At 45.1% G+C, this 27,300-nt stretch overlaps 1 protein-coding gene across 1 annotated transcript in view; it reads right to left on the reverse strand.

The window, feature by feature from the left end:
- LOC132005342 (uncharacterized) overlaps positions 1-24,296 on the reverse strand; it is a 75,025-nt gene extending 50,729 nt beyond the window's left edge. Inside the window, exon 1 of the mRNA XM_059382344.1 lies at positions 24,096-24,296. The gene's annotated coding sequence lies outside the window, so the exon portion shown is untranslated. The remainder of the gene's footprint in view (positions 1-24,095) is intronic.
- Positions 24,297-27,300: the final 3,004 nt, after the last annotated feature.

Here is a 27,300-nt window from a genome sequence, read left to right on the forward strand (position 1 = left end):
AAAAAAAAGAAAGAAAGAAAGAAAGAAAAGAAAACTCACTTAAAAAAAAAAAAAAAGCTTCTGTCTTTGGCTCAGGGCATAGATCCAGGGTCCAGGAATGGAGCCCCACATCAGGCTCTCTGCTCAGCAGGAAGCCTGCTTCTCCCTCTCCCACTCCCCCTGCTTGTGTTCCCCCTCACTGTCTATGTCAAATAAATAAATAAATCTTTTTTTAAAAAAAAGTAAATGTTGTTCTGTTTATTTTACTGTAATAAAAAATACATTTAAAAGGGCAATAAAACCCAAAACGTGTTAAAGAGTCTTTCCTTGGGGCACCTGAGTGGCTCAGTGGGTTAAGCCTCTGCCTTCAGCTCAGGTCATGATCTCGGGGTCCTGGGATCGAGCACCTCATGGGGCTCCTTGCTCAGCAGGGAGCGTGCTTCTCTCTCTGCCTCTGCCTGCCGCTCTGCCTGCTTGTGCGCTTGCGTGCTCTCTCTCTCTCTCTGACAAACAAAATCTTGGAAAAAAAAAAAAAGATTCTTACCCTGATACTAGAGCAAGAAAGGTGAATTTATTGAAGATGTAAAGGAAAGACTCTTTTTTCTTTTTTTTAAAGATGTTATTTATTTATTTGACAGACAGAGATCACAAGTTGGCAGAGAGGCAGGCAGAGACGAGGAGGAGGTGAGCAAGGAGCCCAAGGTGGGACTGGATCCCAGGACACTGGGATCATGACCTGAGCTGAAGGCAGCGGCATAACCGACTGAGCCACTCAGGTGCCCTCAGGATAAGAATCTAATCTATGCTCACAGTAAACTGTTTCTAGAACACCTTTTCAAACATCTGCAGCTTTACTAAACCCCTCTGGCTCCCAATACAATTTGGATCTTTTAGGTCATCTTCAGGGTTGTGTAAAGTAATAAAAGGAAATCTCAATAAAATAAAGCCAAGAGGCCAGATGCGGGAGGTCTTATGCCATATCACTTGATGTCAAACAGAGGAAGAATGGTCAATTACAGACCCAGCAGAAGTATAATCACAAGAAAGAATGATCATTACAGACCCCAATAGAAAAGATGTTCACTTCATCTCCTCTAAGAAATCAACTACGCCAGCAACTCAGCCAATGAGAACCATTATCACGCTGAAATCTTGCTTTTTTCTAGGGGACTTTTGTTCAAAACAACCTCTCCCAGATTCCTCCTTCTTCTCCATAAAATAACATTTATCTTTCTTTGTTGTACTAGCCTATGGATTTTGCTGCAGTGGCCCTGTCCAGAATTGCAATTTTCTGATATTCCCAAATAAACCCATTTTTTGATGGTAAAGTAACTGTTTTATGTTTAGGGACATTACTTGGTGTCATAAGTGGGATCTGGCAAGGACGCGCGCGTGCACGCACACACACTCACACATATACACACAAAACTCCAAGACTGGTAAGCAAACAGGAGCTGGTATCCACAGGGCCCGTTGAGCTCTTTGCTTTCTTGCTGACTCTAGAGTTGAAGTGACGTATGTCTCTCCTGAATTTCTAACTCTGCTCTCTGCATTTTAAGCTCCCTGGCCTTTATTTGGGGATCTGTCTGAAGGGTTTTCCTTTCTGAGTGTACTCATTTGGCCTTTAGTCTGACTCCATTTTGGAACTGTACTGTTCCTATCATGATTGTGCTGGTTGTTGGCCCAATTCCTTTTGGGAACTGGGCCATTCCTATTAGAATAGCAGTTTAGGAATTTTTCTTTTTGCTCTATAGAAAAACCCTTAAGGGGCGCCTGGCTGTTTCAGTCAGTAGAGCACATAACTCCTGATCTCAGGGTTGTGAATTCAAGCCCCACATGGAGTGTAGAGATTACTTAAAAATAAAATCTTTAAAAAAAAAGAAAGAAAGAAAAAAAACCTCTAAGAAATGGGATTCCAGGGACACCTGGGTGGCTCAGCTGGCTAAACGGCTGCCTTTGGCTCAGGTCATGATGCCAGCGTCCTGGGATCCAGTCTCACATCGGGCTCCTTGCTCAGCAGGAAGCCTGCTTCTCCCTCTGCCTCTGCCTGCCACTCTGCCTGTGCTCACTCTCTCTGACAAAAAAAAAAAAAAAAAAAAAAATAGAAATGGGATTCCAGTCATCAAAATATTTTGAGTCACCCCACACACACACTATTTCTGGGACTCCTGCCAGTTTTATGTTTAAAAACTGTGGTCTTGGGAGTGCCAGGATGGCTCAGTCGGTTAAGTGTCTGCCTTCAGCTCAGATCATGATCCCCGGTGCTTGGAATCAGGCCCCCAGGACAGGCTCCCTGGTCAGCAGGGAGTCAGGGTCTCCCTCTCCCTCTGCCTCTTCCACCTGCTCACATGCACAAACTCTCTCTCTCTGAAATAAATAAAATCTTTTAAAAATGAATTTAAAATGGCGCCTGGGTGGCTCAGTGGGTTAGGCCTCTGTCTTTGGCTCAGGTCATGATCCCACCTGGGACTGAGCCCCACATCGGGCTCTCTGCTTGGCAGGGAGCCTGCTTCCTCCTGTCTCTCTGCCTGTCTCTTTGCCTGCTTGTAATCGCTCTCTGTCAAATAAATAAATGAAATTTTTAAAAATGAATTTAAAAAGACTAAAAATAAACACTTTGGGGTGCTTGGGTGGCTCAGGTTGTTAAGTGTCTGCCTTCAGCTCAGGTCATGATCCCAGAGTCCTGGAATGAGTACCACATGGGTTCCCTGCTCTGTGGGGAGCCTGCTTCTCCCTCCACCTCTCTCTCTGTCTCTAATAAACAAATAGAATCTTTAAAAATAAATGAATATATGAATGAATGAATGAAAATAAAAACTCTGGTCCCTTGGTGAGCCTAGTTGGGTCAATCAGGAGAGTGTGTGACTCTTGATCTCAGGGTTTTGAGTTTGAGTCCCACAGTGGGGTGTGGAAATTACTTAAAAATAAACCAATTTGGGGCGCCTGGGTGGCTCAGTGGGTTAAAGCCTCTGCTTTCGGCTCAGGTCATGATCCCAGGGTCCTGGGATCGAGCCCCACATCGGGCTCTCTGCTCAGCAGGGAGCCTGCTTCCTCCTCTCTCTCTGCCTGCCTCTCTGCCTACTTGTGATCTCTGTCAAGTAAATAAATAAAATCTTTCAAAATAAATAAATAAATAAATAAATAAACCAGTTTTTAAAATAAATAAATAAATATGGGGGGCCTGTATGGCTCAGTTGGTTCAGCATTTGCCCTCGGCTCGGGTCATGATCTCTCTGGGTCCTAGGATCAAGTCCTACATAAGGCTTCCTGCTCAGAAGGGAGTCTGCTTCCCTCTCTCTCTCCCACTGCTCATTCTGTCTCTCTCTCAAAAAAAATAATCTTTAAAGAAAATAAACTACGGAAATAAATAAATAACTAGAAACTATTTTCTAACTAAATGGACTGACATAACCAAAAATAATTCCAAACACCAATGTCCATTACAGGGAATTTTCAGTCTCCCCAAACTTACTTTTCTCAAAACCAAATTGCACAACCATGGCTTTAGAGTTGTCAAAGCTGAAATGGATGCCTATTTTGATAAGTATTATGAAGCTTCCAAATATTATCAGGAATCTAAAATTACCACTCTGGGATGCCTGGGTGGCTCAGTCATTTGAGCGCCTGCCTTCTGCTGGGGTCATGAAACCAGTGTCCTGGGATCAAGTCCTGTGCTGGGTTCCTTGCTCAGCAGGGAGCCTGCTTCTCCCTCCACCTGCCACTTCCCCTGTATGCATGCTCTCTCTCTCTGACAAACAGATAAAATCTTTTTTCAAAATGAATAATAAAAATAAAAAATAAAGTTGCCCCTCTGCAAAATACAATGTCCAGACTAAGTGAGACAAACAATTAGAAAAAAACAAACAGGTTTCTAGGGGACCAAATAAATCTGAAATTTCTTACATTCCCAGGACAAAAGCCGGATTGTGAGCCACAGAAAAAGAATTTCCTAAAGTGACTGAGGACCTCCATAGGTTTGCTGATGAATTTAACATAGTTATTCAAACTGATCCACCTGGTTTCTCAGATCTGTATCACTGAGCCCACATGCTTGTTGGTGACAGCCAAGCCAAACAGTGAAGGACATTTATCCATGGGAGCATGCTGAACAGGATTTAGAAAAACAAAACCCTAACTTTTGGTAAATGCTGAAAACACATGCGGAAAACTTCCACAGAGCAATTGTGGTATCGCCTGGTTGGCCTGTCGACTGGAACAAATTCAGGCGTGCGCACAAAGATTTGAGGAACTTGTTTATGGCTCTTATACTACAGATTTTTTTTTTTAAGATTTTATTTATTTATTTGACAGAGAGATCACAAGCAGGCAGAGAGGCTGGCAGAGAGAGAGGAGGAAGCAGGCTCCCTGCTGAGCAGAGAGCCTGACTCGGGGCTTGATCATGACCTGAGCCGAAGGCAGCAGCTTAACCCACTGAGCCACCCATGCACCCCACTACAGATTGTTTTCAAAAAAAATTCTGGGCTTCCTTCAGATGTTGAATCCACTTGGGTAGGCTTTAACTCCGTATTTGTTAATGGCCTGAACCAGGAAATTTCTCTTTTAAAGGACAAGGATGGGGGTGCCTGGGTGGCTTAGTGGGTTAAACATCTGCCTTTGGCTTGGATCATGATAATGGGGTCCTGGGATCAAGCCCTACATCAGGCTCCTTGCTCAACGGAGACTCTGCTTCTTCCTCTCCCTCCTCCTGCTTGTGCTCTCTCTCAAATAAATAAATTTATTGTTTTAAAATTTTATTTATTTACTTGACAGAGAGATCATAAGTAGGCAGAGCAGCTGGCAGAGAGGGGGAAGAAGGCTCCCTGCTGAGCAGAGAGCCCCGATGCAGGGCTCGATCCCAGGACCCTGAGACTATGACCTTAGCCAAAGGCAGGCTTCACCCACTGAGTCACCCAGACACCCCTAAAAATAAGTAAATTTTTTAAAAAACTTTAAAAAAAATAATAAAGGACAAGAATTAAATGGGAAACTGTGTCTGCTCCACACTGAGTTAATGCGGCAAACCAGCTCACCTGCATGCTAGGTCAGTCACCTAAAAGACAGACCACTAAAATTCTTAATTTTGCATTCTGACAAATAGAGGCTCCTAAGCAAAACCCAAAGTCTCTGCTGCTACTGCAAAGAGCCAGAACACTGGAAAAAAGATTGTTACCAACATAAGGCACCTTCCGCCCACCAGCCAGCCTTTTCCAACGACTTCCTAATTCCCAAAGATGGCGTTCCGAGAAACTATCAAGGATCTTCCCACTCCTCCCTTCTACTCAGCCTGGAGGAAAAAAAACTCTCCAGATTAGGAATGAATCTCTCTGTGTCCTTACTGACATCAGTGCTACACCGTCAGCGCTTAATCCCACTGCTATAAAGCAGGCCTTGGCTCAGAGTACTAAAATAGTTCAAATAGTGTGTGTGGTTCTCTAACGAACCTCAACAGATTCCAATTTCTGAACTATTCCCTTTTGTTTAGGTCCCTTTAGTTACCCACCCTTTTCCCCTTAGTTCCTTTCTCTCTCTCTCTTTTTTTTTTTTTTTAAGATTTTTTAACTTATTTATTTCACAGACAGAGATCACAAGTAGGCAAAGAGGTAGGCAGAGAGGGAGAGAGGAGGAAGCAGGCTCCCTGCTGAACTGAGACCGATGCGGGACTCGATTCCGTGGGACTCGATTCCACGACCCTGAGATCATGACCTGAGCTGAAGCCTCTGCCTGGGGGAGAGGCCCCCAGGGAGGGCCACCCAGGCACCCCCATTCCTCCCTATTTTTACTAGACAGAGATTTCTTAGAAAAATATCATGCTGGAATATCTTTTCCCCAAAAGGGTTTAAATAATTCCAGAAACTGACAGCAGTAATCAAACTAGCCAACTGGGTGAATTAAAGGACACATCGATACCTTGATCTGCTCTATCTCTGACACCACTGCACTTGAGTGGGGGACACTGATTGTGTATTCTTACTGGATAAGCTACCAACCTCATTAGGAGCAAAATCTTCAACTGATATTGGCAGAATCCACAGTGCATCTCCCCTAGATCACTCAAAATCCCTCCCCAGAACTAGTCAATACTCTATAAATAAAGAAGCCCTTCATAGTATCAAGCCCATAATAGAGGATTACAAGAGTCAGGGCCTCATCATCCCCTGCACTCATTCCTCTAATACCCCAGCTTTACCCATGAGAAAACCCAATGACTGAGGATGAAGTTTTGTCCAGGACTTCCAAGGAATAAATAACACTGTTATCCCTTGGTACCTCATTGTTCCTAAGCCCCATCTGCTATTGATAACCACTGCCACTGAAAGCAAATTTTTTTGCTGTCACTGATTGACACAGGACATGTTTTAGTATTCTGGTTAAGTATAGTCAACCTCTTTTTGCTTTCACCTGGGAAGAAATGCAATATACCTACACAGTGATGGCTCAAGGCTTCAGAGAGCCCTTTCTTTCTTACAAGGATATAAAGGCTTCTGCAGCCTCTACTTTGTTCAACGCATAGACTACTTCTCTGCTCCACTTTTCAAACCTCTACACAGGAAGACAGTCCTTGTTAAACTTTGGGCCTTAGGGTGCATGGGTGGCTTAGTTGGTCAAGCGTCTGACTCTTGATTTCAGCTCAGGTCCAGGTCATGATCCCAGGGGCCTGGTATTGAGCCCTGCATAGGGCTCCATGCTCAGTGGGGATCTGCTTTTCTCCCTCTCCCTCTGCCCCTCCCCTTGGCTCATGCTCTCTCTCTCTCAAATAAACAAATAACTCTTTAAAAATTAAATTATAAAAAAGAAAAAAGGACCTTAAAGCACATAAAGTCTTCATAGAAAATTGTAGTCTGCTCAAGCTCAGGTTTGATACTTAGGGCACCTGATCTCAGAACAATGGTTACACCTGGTCCTAGATAGATTTCATGGCATCCTGAACTTCCTCAAACCTAAAACTAAGCAATAATGATGAGCTTCTCTAGGACTACTGTCAAAACTGGATTCCGAACTTTTCTTATGGCTTAACTTCTATGTATGCGCTTTACTAAGAAACAACCAACACCCACACCTGGGTGGTTCAGTTGGTTAAGTCCGTGCCTTTGGCTCAGGTCAGGATCCCAGAATCCTGGGACTGAGCCTCACATCAGGCTCCTGGCTCAGTGGAGTGCCTGCTGCTTCTCTCTCTGCCTCTGCCTGCCACTCTGCCAGCTTGTGCTCTCTCTCTCTGTATCTGTTTCTGACAAATAAATAAAGTCTTTAAAAAAGAAAAAACAGGGCGCCTGGGTGGCTCAGTGGGTTGGGCCACTGCCTTTGGCCAGGGTCATGATCCCAGGGTCCTGGGATCGAGTCCCGCATCAGGCTCTCTATTCAGCGGGGAGCCTGCTTCCTCCTCTCTCTCTCTGCCTGCCTCTCTGCCTACTTGTGATCTCTCTCTGTCAAATAAATAAATTCCTAAAAAAAAAAAATTTTTTTTTTAAAGAAAAAACTCACCCTATTATTTAGAAAGATCAGGAGGACATAGCTCTTGGGACTTTAAAGAAAAGCCTAAAATAAAGTCCCCTGCCCTTTGCCATCCAAGGAGCTGATAGCAGCTCCTATTTACTTTTTGTGTGTGAGAGGGAAGGACATCCCTTGAAGTGCTCACCCCAAAACAGAGAGACCATCATCAATCCATAGGGCATTATAGCAAACGAGAGGATCATGGGGCTTGGGGACATCCCCCTTGCCTTAGAGCCATTCCTGCCACTGCCCTATTGGTAAAGGTGACTGAAGAAACTGCCAGAGGACATTCTTAACCATCCTTATGCCCCCTGCAGCAAAAGCCCTCCTGAATTCCATCACTCAATCCTTTGCTGCCAATCACCTCACCTCCTATGACATCTTCCACTAACTGCTCCTCCTATAACATTTTAAAAAATATTTTATTTATTTATTTGACAGAGCGAGCAAGAGAGCACAACAGGGAGAGCAGCAGAGGTACAGGGAGAAGCAGGCTCCCTGCTGAGCAAAGGAGCCCAACGCCGGGCTCAATACCAGGACTCCAGGATCATGATCTGAGCGGAAAGCATATGCTCAACCTTCTGAGCCACTCATGCACCCCTCCTATAACTTCTTGAAGCAATAACCTCCACCCTGCTCAGATTCTACCCACCACACCCCCCCAAGCCCGCCTCCACAGATGAGACCTCTCCTGACTGCTTCACGCTGACCAATCACCTCTTGCCTCCCCGTGACTATTTATAGAAAACTTCTCCAGCTGAAGATTTTTCATGGCTTACTGATAGGTCCTTTTTTAAGATTTTTTTTTTTTTTTTTTTTTTAAGTAATCCCTATAGCAACATGGGGCTCGAACTCACAACCCCGGGATCAAGAGCCATACACCACTGTCTGAGCCAGCCAGGCGCCCCCTGGTGGATGTTATTTAAAGGATGAAAATGCTAAATATTGCGCTGGGCATGCTACTGCAACTGTTTGATGTCCGTGAGGCAGCGTGTTTGCCTCTGGCTCCTTCACCCAATGGGCTGTGATACACCTTTACTCAGGCTTGTACCTCAGATGGAAGTAAAACCGCAGACATTCGTACAGATAACGGATACCCCTTTGAAGTAGCTCATAACCTGGGAATGGCATGGAAACAGTGAGGTTTCCTTACCTCTAATGGGAATGAAATTTAAAATGGCTTCTATACCCAAAATTGATTGATGCCCTAATTTTGCCAGCTGCTCCGGCTATTAAATGTCCTTGGCGTTCCAGACTCAACCCCCTGGAGGCCAGCGGAAACCACCTCACGGATTATTTCCAGCCAAAATTCTCTCTCAAGGAAACCAATAGTCAACCTCTGTCACGGTCCAGAGGGATGTTCTCTCAAATGACAATTTGAAAAAAATTGACAAAAGACACTGAACAATTGGCCCCAGAAAAGGAAAAATACTGGAAATCTAATAAATGTTGGTTCACTAAAAAAGAGAGAACTCTGGTTTGGACCCAATACTGTTCCAGCCATTCCAGAAAATTCTAAAATTCCCACTACTTACTACTGTATGTGCCTTAAACCAAAGTGATAGCATTCCTGAACAAATAATGGCAGAGGAATATTAATAAGGCTACAAAGTGCCTACCTCTTGTGTCCCACCTGTCCAAAGTCCAGTCCAAGGACCCATGCTCAGTCTGCACCCAGACCCTGTGAACTGCCCATGGCCCACTGGAGGTCTGGCCAATCGGTTTCATACAGCTCCTCCCATCTCATGGATGGGATATGTTTCAGTCATGGTTTGTATGTTTTCTCACTGGTCTAAGGCTTTCATCTGTAAATGGGCCACAGCTTCTTGTGTGGCTAAAATTCTGTTAAAAAAGACTATACGTACCTGGGGAATCCTTCCTGGACTTCCTTCAACGAACCCATTTTCCCGGTGAGGGGCTTCAGTAAATCTGTGATCTTCAGCCAGTTTTACAACACTTTCACCGTGCACGCCATCCTTAATCCTTCAGTTCAGCGCTAATGGCACATTAAGATTCAACTGGCAAAATTTGTAGAAATCCTAAATACTTTCTTTTTTTTTTTTTTTTTAAGATTTTATTTATTTATTTGTCAGAGAGAGAGAGAGAGCAAGAGTGAGCACAGGCAGAGTGGCAGGCAGAGTCAGAGGGAGAAGCAGGCTCCCTGCGGAGCAAGGAACCCGATGTGGGACTCGATCCCAGGACACTGGGATCATGACCTGAGCCGAAGGCAGCTGCTTAACCAACTGAGCCACCCAGGCGTCCCTCCTAAATACTTTCTGAGGCACCTAGGTTATGCATCTGCCTTCGCCTCAGGTCATGGTCACCGAGTCCCAATATCCCCCACCTCCAGCTCCCTGCTCAGTGGGGCGTCTACTTCTTCCTCTGCCCCTCCCCCCCAACTGGCCAAACCTCTTTCTCTTTCAAATAAATCTTTAAGAAGAAAGAAAGAGAGAAAGAGAAAAATAAAGGAAGGAAGGAAGAAAGAAATCCTCTAACGACTTTGACCACAAGCATTGCTGTTGGTCCTTCTGAATCTCAGATCCACCTTTTTCGGAACTCACCGAGTCTCATCCTTTGAGACAGTCATAGGACGCCCAATGCATTTGGTCCCTGCCTCCTTTGAGCCACAGCTGATAAAAGATATACTTCAATAGTGTAAAGGCCTAATTGCTTCTATTAAAAATAGCCATGCTGGGATGCCTGGCTGGCTCAGTCGGTAGAGCATGAAACTTTTTTTTTTTTTTAAAGTAGGCTTCACTCCCAGCATGGAGCCCAATGCAGGGCTTGAACTCACGCCCCTGAGATCAAGACCTGAGCAGAGATCAAGAGTCAGATGCTTAACCAACTGAGCCACCCAGGCGCCCCCTTGAGCATGCAACTTTTGATCTTAGGGTCGTGGAGCCTACTTTTAAAAAAAATGCTTTGGTAGAGCAGTCTTTTTACAGTGTGTGCTCAGAAGATGGAGATCTTAAAGCATCACATCTTGCAACCTGAAGATTTTATCTATTTAAAACACACACACACACACACACACACTTCCAAAAGACTCTCTTAAGCCTCACTGGAAAGGCCCCATCAGATACTGCTAACCAATCCCGTGTGACCAAATTCCAGGAACTAGACTCTGGGATTTGCATGACACATTTAAAGAAAGCACCAAATCCTGACTGGGCCTGCACACCATCTGGTGACCTTCAAGTATATGTCCCAGAATTGAAGACATCTGATGACAGGGCACCCGACCGGCTCAGTCAGTGGAGTGCGCAACTCTTAATCTTGGGGTTTTGGGTTTGAGCCCCACATTGGGTGTACAGATTACTTGAACCTGGGTGGCTCAGCCGTTAAGCGTCTGCCTTCGGCAGATCAGGTCATGATCCCAGGGTCCTGGGATCAAGTCCCACATCAGGCTACCTGCTCAGTGGGAAACCTGCTTCCTCCCTCCCCCACGCCCCCTGCTTGTGTTCCCTCTCTCTCTCTGTCTCTGTCAAACAAACAAATAAATATCTTTTTTAAAAAAAGGTATCTGGTAAGAGGATATCTGACAATAGTTTTCCCAAAACGCCCAGACCAGACCGATTATAAGGTTCAGGACTCAAAGAAGTCTGTCTTTTTCAACTGGACTATTAGCTGATCCTGGATTCATTTGGGGGTTGGGTTTTTTGTGGTTTTTTTTTTTTTTTGCCTTTTTTTTTTTTTTTTAATTTATTTATTTGACAGAGAGAGAGATCACAAGTAGGCAGAGAGGCAAGCAGAGAGAGAGGAGGAAGCAGGCTCTCTGCTGAGCAGAGAGCCTGATGCGGGGCTCGATCCCAGGACCCTTAGATCATGACCTGAGCCAAAGGCAGAGGCTTAACCCACTGAGCCACCCAGGCGCCCCTATTTTGGGGGTTTTAAAGATTTTATTTATTCATTTGTTGGAGCGCTTGGGTGTCTCAGTCGGTTAAGTGCCTTCTTTAGGCTCAGGTCATGATCCTGACATCCTGAGATCGAGTCCTGCACTGGGCTCCTTGCTCAGCAAGGAGTCTGCTTCTCCCTGCTGGTGTGCTGTCTCTCTCTGTCAAATAAATGAATAAACATGGTCTTCAAAAAAAAAAAAAAAGAGAGAGAGAAAGAGAGATGGGTTCTGGAGGGAGACAAACTGTAAGAGACTCTTAACCTCAATGAACAAACGGAGGGTTGCTGGAGTGGGGGGCTAGGGATAGGGTGGCTGGGTTATGCACATTGGGGAGGGTATGTGCTATGGTGAGTGTTACGAAATGTGTTAGCCTGATGATTCACAGACCTGTACCCCAGGGGCAAATAATACATGTTAATAAAGAAAAAATGATTTTATTTATTCATTTGAGAGAGCAATCATGAGGTCGGAGTGGGGGGCATTGAGGGGCAAAGGCAGAGGGAGAAGTAGTCTCCACACTGAGCATGGAGCCCGACATGGGGCTCCATCCCAAGACCTCAAGATCATGACCTAAGCCAAAGGCAGATGCTTAACTGACTGTGCAACCCAGGTACCTCCTGATTCGCGGTTCTTATCCAGATTCCTGATTTCTAAATTTACGTTACAGGCTGTATTACTGATCCCACCTTTGATTCCAGTTATTTTGAGCTAACAATGCTGTCAACATGTCTGTGAAGCGCTGATGTTCTGCAAAAGGTTCATCAGCTATTGCTGCCTGTTTACACCTGCACTGCGTCTTCTTAACTGCCCTCCCTGAACTCTCTAGGTGTGCTTCTGCAGTGCCCACTATTCTGCCTCCGTGGCTGCTTTAAACAGGGACTTCCTGAAGGCAAAGTCGACTCTGGGTTTGCCTGGAGTCAGAGGGAGAACTTCTGTCCTCTAAGTTAGGAAAAGTGTCAATGAATATTTTCAATTGGCTACTTTCAGACCCTGGGTCCTGGCTTAGAACCACTGTATGATGTGGAATTGTCATGTTATTTTCATTCTGTACTCACTGCCTTAATATTAAACCTTTGTAGAAACGATGGACCCAAGATGATGATCTTCAATGCTCACAATCTTAATAAATATGGACAATATATGGTTAAGTGCCTGACTTCTCCCTCCTACCCCTCCTTGTTGAACAAAGGTGATGGTAGGTTTCTTTTTTCTAATGATTTTATTCACTTGTGTGTGTGAGAGAGAGCACAAGCAGGCAGAGGGAGAAGCAGGCTCTCCACTGAACAAGGGGCCCGATGTGGGACTTGATCCCAGGATCCTGAGATCGTAACCTGAGGCCAAGTAAGAAGCTTAACTGACTGAGCCACCCAGTCACCCCTGTGACAGCAGGTTTCTAATCCGTTCAATTTCTCTCCAGCCTGGGACAGGACACCCAAGAAAGGCCCTTCTTGGCACCAGAGACAAAAGGCCAGGGAATTAAGAAAACATGACTCTTGATCAGTGAGTCTCTTACAAACTGTAAGAGACTCTTAACCTCAATGAACAAACGGAGGGTTGCTGGAGTGGGGGGCTAGGGATAGGGTGGCTGGGTTATGCACATTGGGGAGGGTATGTGCTTTCAGAGAAGTATCTGGATCAAAAGGAGGAAATGTGAAAATAAAGAAACTCCTCCCTAAAATAAACTCGGGAGGCCAGAATGGGGAGCCATACACTCAGTGTCCATTATAGGAAAGAATCATCAACCACCAAAGGAAGAAGATGTACACTGCATCTCCCACAAGAAATCGACTACCCCAGCAACTTACCCAATGAGAAACCACTGTTACCCTGAACCTGTGGGTTTCTCCAGTGGATTTTACTCAAAACAACTCCTCCCAACTTACTCCTACTTCCCCATAAAATAACATTTCTCTCCTTTGTTTATTGGGCTAGGTTTTTTAGGAGTTTTGGTTTTTTGTTTTTTTGGTTTTTTTTTTGCTTTGTTTTGTTTGTCCTGAATTGCAATTCCCTGCTATTCCCAAGTAGGTCCATTTTGGCTAGTAAAATCACTGACCATTTCTTTTTTTAAGACAATGGGACTTCTTTACTGTAACTTTTTTTTTTTAAGATTTTATTTATTTATTTGACAGACAGAGATCTGTCGAGTAGATCTGACAAGTAGGCAGAGAGAAAAAGGGGGAAGCAGGCTCCACGCTGAGCAGAGAGCCCGATGCAGGGCTCAATCCCAAGACCCCAAAACCATGACCTGAGCCGAAGGCAGAGGCTTAACCCACTGAAACACCCAGGCACCCCTCTATTCAATTTTTGCAGCCAAGCACCTAACCAATCTATGAACCAATTGATACAGATCTAGGGGTGCCTGGCTGGCTCAGTCGGTGGAACACATGACTCCTGATCTCAGGGTTGTAAGTTCGAGTCCCACTTTGGTTATAGAGATCGCATAAAAATAAAATCTTGGGGCACCGGGGTGGCTCATTTGATTAAGCATCTGCCTTTGGCTCAGGTCATGATCCCAGGCTCCTCGAATTGAGCCCTTCATCAGGCTCTCTGCCCAGTGGGGAGTCTTTATCTCCCTTCTGTCAAATATTTTTAAAAAATCAGATCAAATCAACTCTTAAAAAGAGCACCAGAGTGGCACAGGAGTCCAATTCTTGGTTTCAGCGCTGGTCATGAGATTAAGCCCTGTGTCGGTCTCCCTGCTCAGTGCACAGTGTGTTTAAGACTTTCTCTACCTCTAGCCCCTAAAATAAATATATAAATATTTTCAAAAGTAATAAATAGAAAGAAAATCTTAATAAAATTTTGATACAGATCTGGAAGTCTGGGACTATATGTTCCCAGAACTATTTCAAATTCATCTGTATGGATTTTTTTCTTTTTGTAAGTCTAACCTTCTATTCTTCCAACACTCTGAATACAAGGGAATCTGTATGCTCTTGGTATGGGATTTTTAATTACTATTTTTAATTACAGTAAAGAATGCATAATATAAAATCAACGACAGATGTTAAGTATACAGTTCTGGCTCATGAAGCCTATTCACAATATTGTGCAACCATTACCACCGTCCAGAACACTTTTCGTCTTTTTTTTTTTTTAATTTTATTCATTTATTTGACAGACAGAGATCACAAATAGGCAGAGAGTCAGGTGGAGAGGGAGACAGAGAGGGGAGAGGGAAGCTCCCATCTGAGCAGGGAGCCCAATGCAGGGCTCGATCCCAGGACCCTGGGATCATGACCTGATCGGAAAGCAGAGGCTTAACCCACTGTGCCACCCAGGCTCCCCAACACTTTTCTTCTTATAAAGGTGAAACCTGGGGCACCTGGGTGGACTCAGTCGTTAAGCGTCTGCCTGACTGATATAATCACTTTCACTTGAGCCCTGTTTATACTTGTGAGCTATTTCAACAGACCGAATATCCACCAATTGTGAGCTGGTTACATATCTACCTGAACTGAAATGGAAAGATTTCCATGTCGTATTTTTAAAGATTTTATTTATTTATTTGACACAAAGAGAGATCACAAGCAGGCAGAGAGACAGATGCGGGGCTCAATCCCAGGACCCTGAGATCCTGACCTGAGTTGAAGACAGAGGCTTAACCCACTGAGCCACCCAGGCGCCCCTCCATGTCGTATTTTTAAATGAAGCAAGCATCTCACACAACCGTAAAGGATGCTATCCATGACTGCAAAAAAGAAAAACAAATCCGGGGCACTTGGGTGGCTCAGTATGTTGGGTGTCTGCCTTCCACTCAGGTCATGATCCCAGGGTCCTGGGATCGAGCCCTGCATCGGGCTCCCTGCCCAGTAGGGACCTTGCATCTCCCACTCTGCCTGTCTCTCTGCCTAATTGTGATCTCTCTGTCAAATAAATAGATAAAATCTTTAAAAGAAAAGCCCTGTATGTATATAAATGTATTTGGTATATATGCAAAAATGTGTAAGTACATAAAATAAAGATATTTACCAAACCAGCAATAAATGTGGTTACCCTGGAGATGGGGCGTGGGTCTGAAGAGTGGGTGGTAAAAATACACTTAAATGTATATTCCTTACATTTCTGTATCATTTGAAGCTTTGACAACTATAATACATTCCATACGACATAAATGAAATGATTTTTAAAACCATCAAGGCCGGGGCACCAAGGTGGCCCAGTGGGTTAAGCCTCTGCTTTCTGCTCAGGTCATGATCCCAGGGTCCTGGGATCGAGTCCTGCATCGGGCTCTCTGCTCAGCGGGGAGCCTGCTTCCCCCCCCCCTCTCTGCCTGCTGCTCTGCCTGCTTGTGATCTCTCTCGTCAAATAAATAAATAAAGTCTTAATAAATAAATAAATAAAACCATCAAGGCCTTTTTTTAAAGTAAACTCTACACCCAACATGGGTCACGAACTCAGGACCCCAAGATCAAGGGTCTCATGTTCTACCGACGAAGCCAGCAGGGGACCCCCTCTACAACCTTCTTGAAACCCAGCCCACTTTTGACCGCTTGCATCCCTTATTTGGCTTTGTTTCTGCTTTCCAAGCTATAGAAGTCCCTCTCTCCTTCCTCTTTCCTTGCCTTTGGTCCTTTGACAAACATTTTTTGAGTATGCATTATGTACTAAACAATGCACCAGATGCCAAGGTGAGCCAAAGAGCCAAGGTCTCCCAGGGAGCTTGTAGGCTGTTCAAGAAACCAGACATCAGGGGCACCTGGGTGGCTCAGTGGGTTAAGCCGCTGCCTTCGGCTCAGGTCATGATCTCAGGGTCCTGGGATCGAGTCCCGCATCGGGCTCTCTGCTCAGCAGGGAGCCTGCTTCCTCCTCTCTCTCTCTCTCTGCCTGCCTCTCCGATTACTTGTGATTTCTCTCTGTCAAATAAATAAATAAAATCTTAAAAAAAAAAGAAACCAGACATCAGGCAGAGACAAATAAACCAAGCAACTGCCAAAGAATAATAGAGTTAGAAGGGAAAACAGGGCACTCTGTTTGGCTATCAAAGAGCATTAACTGGGGCACCTGGGTGGCTCACTGGGTTAAAGCCTCAGCCTTCGGCTCAGGTCATGATCACAGGGTTCTGGGATCGAGTCCCACATCGGGCTCTCTGCTCTCTCCTACATCGGGAGCCTACTTCCCCCTCTCTCTCTGCCTGCCTCTCTGCCTACTTGTGATCTCTGTCTGTCAAATAAATAAATAAAATATTTGAGGAAAAAAAAAAGTGCATTAACTGAATGATTTTGAGTAAGAGGTTCAAAAAAGGTATCTATGAAGTAGGGATCTGAGCTGGATGCTAGCCAGGCAGAAGGTGGACAGTGGGACAATGGGAAGTCTTCTAGCAGAGGAGAAACACTGGCTGACTATTGCTGAGGTAAGCAAGAGGACTGACCAGAAGACCGTGACCCTGGCCAGTTCTGGGTGAGGGTGCCCATTTTGTAAGATAAAACTGAAGAGACAGGACCAGGTTGTATGTGTTTAGGCAAAGAATTTGGGCTTTATTTTAAGGGCAATGGAAAATGATTATCGAGTTATAACCAGGGAAGGGAGAAGATCTAATTTACATTTTTTAAAAAAGACTTTATCTATTTATTTGACAGAGAGAGGAGACACAGCCAGAGAGGGAACACAAGCAGAGGAAGTGAGAGAGGTAGAAGTCAGACTCCCCACTCAGCAGGGAGCCCGATGTGGGACTCGATCCCAGAACCCTGGAATCATGACCAGAGCAAAAGAAAGATACTTAACAACTGAGCCACCCCGGAGTCCCTAACTTACAATTTTTTTTTTTTTAAAAGATTTATTTATTTGTGAGAGAGAGAGAGTGAGAGCGAGCACAGGCAGACAGAGTGGAAAGCAGAGTCAGAGGGAGAAGCAGGCTCCCTGCGGAGCAAGGAGCCCGATATGGGACTCGATCCCAGGACGCCGGGATCATGACCTGAGCCTAAGGCAGCTGCTTAACCAACTGAGCCACCCAGGCGTCCCCCTAACTTACAATTTTTTTAAACCCTCTCTTAAATCTACCCTACAGAGGGGGTGCCTGGGTGGCTCAGTGGGTTAAGCCACTGTGAAAGAATGAAACCGGGCCATTATTTTATGCTACACAAAAACTAACTCAAAATAGATTAAAGCTTTGAATGTTAAGACTTGAAGCCATAAAACTCCTAGAAGAAAACATAAGGAGTAGGGGCGCCTGGGTGGCTCAGTGGGTTAAGCCGCTGCCTTCGGCTCAGGTCATGATCTCAGGGTCCTGGGATCGAGTCCCGCATCGGGCTCTCTGCTCAGCAGGGAGCCTGCTTCCTCCTCTCTCTGTCTGCCTGCCTCTCTACCTACTTGTAATCTCTCTCTGTCAAATAAATAAATAAAATCTTTAAAAAAAAAAAAAACATAAGGAGTAAAGTCTTTGACATCAGTCTTGGCAATGATTTTTTTTTGGGAGTTGTTGACAAAAGCAAAGGCAATAAAAGCAAAAAGAAGTGGGGCTACATCAAAGTACAAAGCTTCCATAGAGCAAAGAAAAACATCAACAAAATAGAAAGGCAACCTATGGAGTGGGAGAAAGTATCTGCAAATCATGTATCCGGTAAGGGGTTAATCTCCAAAATGTATAAGAGCTCACATAACTCAATGGAAAAAAAAAAAATCTGGATAGAGGGGGCGCCTGGGTGGCTCAGTCATTAAGCATCTGCTTTGGCTCAGGTCATGATCCCAGCACCCTGGGATCGAGCCCCGCATCAGGCTCCCTGCTCCGAAGGAACCCTGCTTCTCCCTCTTCCCTGTTTGTATTCCCTCTCTTGCTGTGTCTCTCTATCTATGTCAAATAAATAAATAAAATCTTTTTTAAAAAGATGTAGAGAGGGGCATCTGGGTGTCTCAGTCAGTTAAGCATTCGACTCTTGGATCTCAGCTCAAGTCTTGATCTCAGGGTCATGAGTTCAATCCCTGAGCTGGGCCACGCTGAGCATGGAAACTACTTAATTAAAAAAAGAAAAAAAGGGGGCACCTGGGTGGCTCAGTCAGTTAAGCATCTGCCTTTGGCTCACTCAGGTCATGATCCCAGGGTCCTGGGATTGAGCCCTGCATCGGGCTCCCTGCTTAGCAGGAAGCCTGCTTCTCCCTCTCCATCTGCTGCTCTTTATTCTGATTTTCTATACTGGGTAAGTATTATTTGGTATTTTTTTTTAACTTGAAGGTAAAAATACCTTTATAAATAAAATAAGTGAATCAAACCTGTGAGATACTTTAATATGTCAATACATGATTAAGTTTTAAAAACAGTTGGTTTGGGGGCGCCTGGGTGGCTCAGTGGTTAAGTGTCTGCCTTCGGCTCAGGTCATGATCCCAGAGTCCTGGGATTGAGCCTCGCTGAGCAGGGAGCCTGCTTCCTCCTCTCTCTCTCTCTCTCTGCCTGCCTCTCTGCCTCCTTGTGATCTCTGGCTGCCAAATAAATAAATAAAATCTTAAAAAAAAAACAAAAGAAAGAAAGAAAATTGAAAATAGAACTACCATGGTTGCCTGGTGACTGACTCAGTTGAGCATCCGACTCTTGGTGTCAGCTCTATTCCTGATCTTGGGGTCATGGGATTAAGCCCCATGTCCACTTGGGATTCTCTCCCCCCACCTTGCCCCATCCCCCTGCACTCTTTCAAATAAATGTTAAAATCTGTAAGAAAAAATACAACTACTAGGGACAAAAAAGAATAACTGCCCAAGTTCTTGGTGACTAAAGATTTAAATTTTCAAAATTTGTCATTAAGCATTTGCCTTCAGCTAAGGTCATGATCTCAAGGTTCTGGGATCAACCCCTTCCTTGGGCTCCCTGCTCAGAGCGACTCTGCTTCCCTTCTCCCTCTGCCTGCTGCTGCCCACGCTATCCTCTCTCTCTCTCTCTCTGTCGAAGAAATAAACAAAATCTTTATTTATTTATTTTTAAGATTTTATTTATTTATTTGTAAGAAAGAGGGAGAGCGAGAAAGCGAGCGCAGGCAGGCAGAGGCAGCAGCAGGCTCCCTGCTGAGCAAGGACCCCCCCCCCCCACCATGTGGGACTCGATCCCAGGACACTGGGATCATGACCTGAGCCAAAGGCAGCGGCTTCACCAACTGGGCCACCCAGGCGTCCCAAATTGCACGCGGATGGCAAGAAATAAACAAAATCTTTAAAAAAAAAAAAAAGATTTCTGGAGTCAGTACCAATTCCAAAGTCTCAACAGCGGGTGTCATAAAACCTGCTCAACTGAGTCTAACGTGGATATGCGAGCAAAGCATGTACAATACTCAAAAAACAAAGGTGTCTGGGTGGCTTAGGTCATGGTCTCAGGTTCCTGGGATCAAGCCCTGGGTTGGGCTCCCCTCTCAGTGGGAAATTGGCTTCTCCTCTTTCTCTGCCCCTCCCCCAGCTCACGCATGCTCTCTTGCCCCCTCGCGCGCGAGCGCGCTTGCTCTGTCTCTCTCTCTCTCTCAAATAAATGACTGAAATCTTTAAGAAAGAGATAATACTCAAAACACTCCAAAATTACAATAGAATAATAAGTATTGGACAAGAATAGTCTTCCCCTAAAAAAAAAAAAAAAAAAAAGAATAGTCTTCCCCTGATGAAAGGAAGTGAGGAGAGCACAGAAATGGACCCACACAGTTAAGAGTTTGGTAAGTGACAGCCTGACATGAGCAATCAATGGGGACAGGACAGGTTATCCAGCACAGGGTGCTGGGTCAATTGGTAATTCATAAAGAAATAAAGAAAAATTGCCCAAGTTCTTGGGGACTAAAGATTTAAATATTCAAAATTTGTTAAGCAGAAAATTTTGGAGGCTATCTTTAGGAGTTCAGAAAAAAGAGAAGATTTTTTTTTTTTATTCAAAAAGTACGAACTACAGGGGCGCCTGAGTGGCTCAGTGGGTTCAAGCCTCTGCCCTCAGCTCAGGTCATGGTCTCAGGGTCCTGGGATCCAGCCCTGCATCAGCAGGGAGCCTGCTTCCCCGCCCCTACCACCTGCCTCTCTGCCAACTTACGATCTGTCAAATAAATAAATAAAAATCTAAAAAAATAAAATAAAACTACATGTTTAAAAAAAAAAAACATGTGGAATACACATCAATTCTAATATGGGGCTGGTGAGGGGTCAATTATTTTAGCTACTTAGGAGAGCAATTTGTTCTGATGAAGTTGACTATGCTCACACTCCCTGAAACAGCATCTCTCTCCCAGGTACATACCCAGAATCGACCACAGGTTTTTCTTTCTCTTCCTTTCTTTTTTTTTCTTAGGTAAGCTGTACTCCCAACGTGGGACCTGAACCCCAACCCCGAGATCAAGAGTTACATGCTCTAGTGACTGCACCAGCCAGGCTCCCCTAGACTAGGGGATTTTCCACACTGTGGATTGGTTGGTCATTAAATCATTTTGCGGATCAACAGCTTTTTAAATTTAAAAAAAAATTCTTTTTAGGCATTCAGAAGGAAATGCTCTCCATCCTCCTGCTTGCTTGCTTGCTTGATTTCAAGTAAGCTCTAGGCCCAACATGGGGCTCAAACTCATGACCCAACTCACAACCCAGAGATCAAGAGTCACGTGCTCTGGGGATGTGTCAGCCAGACGCCCCAGATCATCTTCTTTTCTATTTATTTTTTTAAGATTTTATTTATTTAGGGGCACCTGGGTAGCTCAGTGGGTTAAAACCTCTGCCTTCAGCTCAGGTCATGATCCCAGGATTCTGGGATCGAGCCCCACAGCCCCACCTCGGGCTCTCTGCTCAGCAGGGAGTCGGCTTCCTCCTCTCTCTCTCTGCCTGCCCCTGTGCCTACTTGTGACCTGTGTCTGTCAAAAAAATAAATAAGATCTTTTTTGTTTTTAAGATTGTATTTATTTATTTGACAGACAGAGATCACAAGTAGGCAGAGAGGCAGGCAGAGAGAGGAAGGGAAGCAGGCTCCCTGCTGAGCAGAGAACCCGATGCGGGGCTAGATCCCAGGACTCTGGGATCATGACCTGAGCCAAAGGCAGAGGCTTTAACCCACTGAGCCGCCCAGGCGCCCCCCTTAACTTCTGTTTTAAAAAATGAAGTAGAATGGAGGTGCCTGGGTGGCTCAGTCGGTTAATCGTCTGCCTCTAACTCAGGGTCCTGGGATCGAGTCCTGCATTGGGCTCCCTGCTCAGCAGGAAGTCTGCTTCTCCCTCTCCCTCTGTCTCTCCCCCTGCTCATGCTCTCTCTCACTCTTGCTCTTAAATAAACAAATAAAATCTTTTTTAAAAAAAAGAAATAGGGGGCACCTAGGTGGCTCAGTGGGTTAAAGCCTCTGCCTTCGGCTCAGGTCATGATCCCAGGGTCCTGGGATCAAGCCCCGCATTGGGCTCTCTGCTTGGCAGGGAGCTTGCTTCCCTCCCTCTCTCTGCCTGCCTCTCTGCCTACTTGTGATCTCTCTTTGTGTGTCAAATCAAATAAATAAATAATGTCTTTTTAAAAAAATTAAAAAAAATTTTTTAAATGAAACAGAGTAATATAGAAAATGCCAAGTTGCACCACTAAAAGCAGGATAAATGTATGTGTCTAGTGTACTGGTCCTGACAAAGCACAGAGACGAATGGGGATGGGGGGGATGAAGGCCAGTACTTAGAAGAAACCCCTATGGGAGTACACCAGGAGACATGAACAAGCATAGTTCGTAACAGAAAAGCAAAGTAGCAATCAAATGCCTATTAGCAGCAAATAATGGATCCTACGGTGGATTACTAAGTAGCAACAGAAACATGACTGTCCAGGGTCACCTGGGTGGCTCTGCTGGTTGAGCGGCTGCCTTCAGCTCAGGTCATGATCCCAGCGTCCTGGGATTGAGTCTCACATTGGGCTCCTAGCTCCTCGGGGAACCTGCTTCTCCCTCTGCCTCTGCCTGCCTGTACTGTCTCTCTGACAAACAAATAAATAAAATCTTAAAAAAAAAAAAAGAAAAGACAAGACTGTCCAATAGCTACATCCACCAACACAAAAGGATCTTAGAATCAGTACTGGTAAACAAGTCAACCAATTCTCAGAGGAGTATTCACAATATGACACTATTTTTGTAAAATTTACAAGCAAAAACAGATAATAAATTGCTTAGGAATATATATACATGTAGTAAAACTATAGAAGAAAGCATGGGTGGGGAGCCTGGCTGGGTCAGTCAGAAGAGCATTCAACTCTTGATCTCGGGGTTATGAGTTCAAGCCCAACACTGGGTGTAGAGATTACTTGATAAATGATGATAGATAGATAAAAGAAAGCAAAGGAATAGTTTTAAAAGAACAATTTTTTTTGTTTTTTTTTTTAAAGAACAAGTTCCCAGTAGTGTTGAGGTCATTCAGGACATCAAAGAATTTACTACTGTTCCATTTCCTAGGTAGGAAGGTGGGCTCACAGACGGTTCTGTGGTCCTGCTTCTTAACCTCCACAGGCGTCCTTCTTTATTTTTGTACATATCAAACATTATGCCATTTTAAAAAAAGAAAGTGGTCTCTTGGATTGCACTATGTGGGAAAGAAAGGCAGAAGAAAAATTATTAAATTCCCTTACTGCCCATTGACAAGTCCTTGAAGCAGGCAGTGTGACTTTCCTCTAGAGACTCAACTGCCTGATACTGGTACTTTTCTAAAGGCCCTACTCCCAGGACCCTGTAAGTTTACCTGAACATTGAAAAACTTCCTTTGGAATCTTCCTTCATCTCTACCCTCCCCTAAGATATATCTTGGCAATCACTCCCCTTAAGTATATGACCCACCCATATGCACAAGAAGGGTCTCATGACTAAGATTTTCTTAGAAGATAACAAAATGACCCTTTCCCAACATAACTGGCCCCCCTCAAGGTCCTGGAAACCTCGCTTCCAAAATTCCTTGGAGCCTTAAACTATCCCTAACCCCCTCCTAACTAGTAAGGATACAATGGGCCACTCCTCCTGACCTCGGTATAGCTCTTCCTGCCCACAGGTCCTGTCCCTGTGCTTTAACAAAACCGCCTTTTCGCACCAAAAATGTCTCAAGAATTTTCTTTCCTGGCCGTCGGCTTCAAACCCCAACATCTTTCCTACATCACTAAGGAGAATGGCTAGAGGCAGGGGAGTTCCACAGGGAAAGGTGCAGGTAGGCAGTAGATCGGAGCCATTGCGATTGTCTCTGAGAAATGATGGCGGGGTGGCAATGCACGGAGAAACAGATTTGAAAGGTGTTTTGAAGGTAGCACGGACTTGCTGATGCAGTGCCCATAAGGAATGAGGAGGAAGGAAAATCGTTAACCACTGGCCAATGGAACAGACTCCAAAACAGGTCCCTGCACACAGAGAAACTTTTACAGCACAGCACTCTCCAGGAAGACCAACAGGGAAGAGGTTGACCAGGAGTAAATAGCGCTGAACAACTGGTAGACCACATGGAAACGAAGATGCATTGGATATGTCTCTGAACAGGGTAAAGACGAGTAGGAAAGGCAAAACTTGAGAATATTTAGAAGAAAAAGTGAATGGCTCCAAGATCCATTCTGAACACTGGAAATGGGGGAAAGAATATGAACAACTCCTAGATTTTTGGCTTAAGTATCTGGATGGATAATAAAAATATTAACAGCAAACATTTCCGTAACACTAACGATGACCAAGGTGGGGACTTCTCTAAGCATTTTGCATGCTTTATCGTGCTCAGCCCTCACACCAATCCTGGAAGGGAGCTTTTCTTATTGTTGTTAACATTTAAAAGGGAAAAACAGCAGCAGAGGAAGTCAGGTAACTTACCTGAGATCCCGCAGCCGGTAAGTGGCACGTTCGGCTGCAAAAACTCTGTCCATGGAAGAGTGACGACCCGTGCGTAGCGGGCTGAGGGGTTCCTGAAGCACGAGGAGGAAGAAGAAAGCCCAGTTCTTCTAGGAGAATTCAACCTTGGAGGCAGGACTTCTGGGATTTCCTGTCCCCACCTCCCGCTCACCTCCCCAGGAGGGCACGTACGCTGCGGAACAGAAAGAAAAGGAGGAGTGTTATGTTAATTAAAAAAAAAAAGTCCCTGAAACCTGCAGTCCCAACCTGGCCCCTCTCTGAGGGGCTAACCATTCCTGGGATGCTCAGACTGTCATTCCATTTTCTTTTTTTTGTAACCATCAAAGCTATCAAGTATGTATTACGTGGCATTAGTGTACGTTTTCTTTTTTTTTTTTTTTTTTAAGATTTTTACTTATTTGAACAGAGAAACACAGCGAGAGAGGGAGCACAAGTAGGGGCAGAGGGAGAGGGAGAAGCAGACTTCCCCCTGAGCAAGAAGCCCAATGCGGGGTTCGAGCGCAGGACCCTGGGATTATGACCCAAGCCAAAACCAGACGCTTATCGACTGAGCCACCCAAGCACCCAACTATACATTTCCTTATTTGGTAAAATACACCATTTTAGCCATTTTTAAGTGTACAACTGGGTAGCATTAGGTACACTCCCATTGTGAGCAAACATCAAGCTTCATTCACATTTAACACATCTTGAGCTTTTGATATGTGCCAGGCAACCATTCTAGGCACTGAAGGAGATAAACCTGATCTTCACCGGGATGCAGCTCAACATTCTAGTTAAAGACAGACAATAAACATGAAATTAGTAAGTATATAAATGTGATTGGATCAAATATTAACAGGAGCTAGGAAGAAAACAGGACAGGGCGATAATTACCGTTGCTATGAAGAATTTTCTTTGTTTCAGCAGCGATTTGAGGCCTGAGCAAGGGGTATCTTACTATATCCGCCACTCCAGCCCTTTGGGGATAAAGCCCATCTCTATTTTGTGGGAAGTGAAGCACAGAGAGCCTCAAATTCCACAATGAATAAGTAGGAAGGTGTGGGGGCCTGACAATCATGGTAAAAGCTGGAGTGATCCAAGGACTCCTGAGGGAGGGAACATTGAGCCAAACCCAATATGCAAGAGCAAGCCAAGGCCAAAAGAGCTCCACGGCGACGCAAGTGCAAAGGTCCTGAGACACCAGGGCCTCTCATGGAACGACAAAGCGCCCACGTGATTGGAGTCAAATAAACCAAAGAGGGAAGTTTAGGTAATGGGGGAGGAGACGAGGTGGCAGAAAGTCTTCTAAGAAGCAGTGACAGAGGCTGTCAGAGACAGAACCCACCAAGCCAAGCCGTGTGAATGATCAATTATCCGGTTCGGCCCAAGACAAACTGGTCACCCTAGTAAGTAATATTATTCAAACTTTATGCTAAGTGCAAAGGAAAGCAATGGAAAATTTTACGTAGGGGAGGGACAGGACCCCTGGCTACATCTGGAGGAGGGGAGGCAGCAGAAAGGGAAACAGTTGAGGGGATCTTGCAATCTTCCAGGCAAGGGTGATGGTGGCCAGGACTTGGGCAGTAGAGGTCGAGGTGAGAAGTGAGAAAATTTGGGATTCAGTTTGGAAAAAAAGTGGTGGGACATGATGGATGGGCTTTAAGGAGTGTTGGGGGAGGGGAAAAGAGAAATAACCAAAGCTGACCCACAGGTTCTTGGTTGAACACCTGGCGGATGCTGGGCCGTTTACTAAAACAGTGAAGATGGATAAACAGCAGGTTTGGGGGAAAATCCAAGTGAGTTCCCGTCCTCTAAGCAGTCCCCCAGCGCCCAGACTGAGACAGCGAGGGAGGGGAGGCTCCAAAGAACCTGAATGCCGGTTCCCTCGCCCTGGGAGTGCAGTCTCCTCTCCGGCGATTCCCCGCCCCCACACTGAAGCTCACTTTACAGAAGAAAGGCCCATCTCCAGCCACTCAGAATTACAATGGAGCGGGCGGGGTATGGAAAAGACAGGGTGTGGGGAGGAGGGGGAGCAATCAGGCCACCTTTTTTTTTTTTTTTTTTAATTAAAGACTTTTCGTTTCCATTTTATTTTTAAGTAATCGCTACCCTGAGATCAAAAGTCCTATACACCACGAACTGAGACAGCCAGGTGCCACCAGGGCCCCTTGTTTGAAAATGAGGCATCTCGGAAGTCTCTTAAAACAAGGAATGTTGGGGCGCCTGGGTGGTTCAGTGGGTTAAAGCCTCTGCCTTTGGCACAGGTCATGGTCCCCGGGTCCTGCAACCGAGCCCTGCATCGGGCTCTCTGCTTGGCGGGGAGCCTGCTTCCTCCTCTCTCTCTGCCTGCCTCTCTGCCAACTTGTGATCTGTCTGTCAAATAAATAAAAATATTTAAAACAAGGAACGTTAGGATGCCTGGCTCAGTGGGTTAAAGCTCCTGCTGCCTTCGACCCAGGTCATGATCTCAGGGTCTTGGGATGGAGTTTTGCATTGGGCTCTGCTCAGCAGGAAGCCTGCTTCCTCCCCTCCCCCTCTGCCTGCCTCTCTGCCTACTTGTGATCTTTCTCTCTCTCTCTCTCTGTCAAATAAATAAATAAATAATCCTTTTAAAAAAACATATTTAAGGCGTGTGGTTTTTGTTTTTGCTTTTGTTTTTAAGGTTTCACTTATTGGAGCACTTGGGTGGCTCAGTGGGTTAAAACCTCTGCCTTTGGCTCAGGTCATGATCCCAGGATCCTGGGATCAAGCCCCACATCAGGCTCTCTGCTCAGCAGGGAGCCTGTTTCCCACCCCCCTCTTTCTCTTTGCCTGCCTCTCTGCCTACTTGTGATCTCTGTCTTTCAAATAAATAAATAAAATCTTTAGGGGCGCCTGGGTGGCTCAGTGGGTTAAGCCTCTGCCTTCAGCTCAGGTCATGATCTCATGATCCAGGGTCCTGGAATTGAGCCCCGCATTGGGCTCTCTGCTCAGTAGGGAGCCTGCTTCCTCCTCTCTCTGCCGCCTGCCTCTCTGCCTACTTATGATCTCTGTCTCTCTGTCAAATAAATAAATAAAATCTTTTTTTTTAATCTTAAAAAAAAAAAAAAGGATTTCACTTATTTGAGAGAGATTGCAGAAGCAGGGGGAGGGACAGAAGGAGCTGGAGAAGCCAACCTCCCGCTGAGCAGGGAGCCAGATCCCA

The sequence above is a fragment of the Mustela nigripes genome, chromosome 17 (assembly GCF_022355385.1).
Source record: "Mustela nigripes isolate SB6536 chromosome 17, MUSNIG.SB6536, whole genome shotgun sequence".
NCBI lineage: Eukaryota > Metazoa > Chordata > Mammalia > Carnivora > Mustelidae > Mustela > Mustela nigripes.